Here is a 271-nt window from a genome sequence, read left to right on the forward strand (position 1 = left end):
CTGCCTTTCCTTTTACAGAATTCTTTATCAGGCTCTTAAGTAACGTATAGATTTTTTAAAAATCAATTACAGCTGTTGTCAGCCGCGATCTCATAAGACATAAATGAGATCGGTTTCCACGTTTTATTTGTCTGGAAAAAAGTGTCATAGGGATTTTATTTGTCTGGAAAAAAGCGTCATACACGGGTCTTGTGAAGTAAGTGGTTGATAGCGCAATGAATATATGATGGCATAGTAATTGCACATTCAGTTTGCACAGTTCCTTTAGATT

This window comes from Penaeus monodon, chromosome 32 (assembly GCF_015228065.2).
Source record: "Penaeus monodon isolate SGIC_2016 chromosome 32, NSTDA_Pmon_1, whole genome shotgun sequence".
Lineage (NCBI taxonomy): Eukaryota > Metazoa > Arthropoda > Malacostraca > Decapoda > Penaeidae > Penaeus > Penaeus monodon.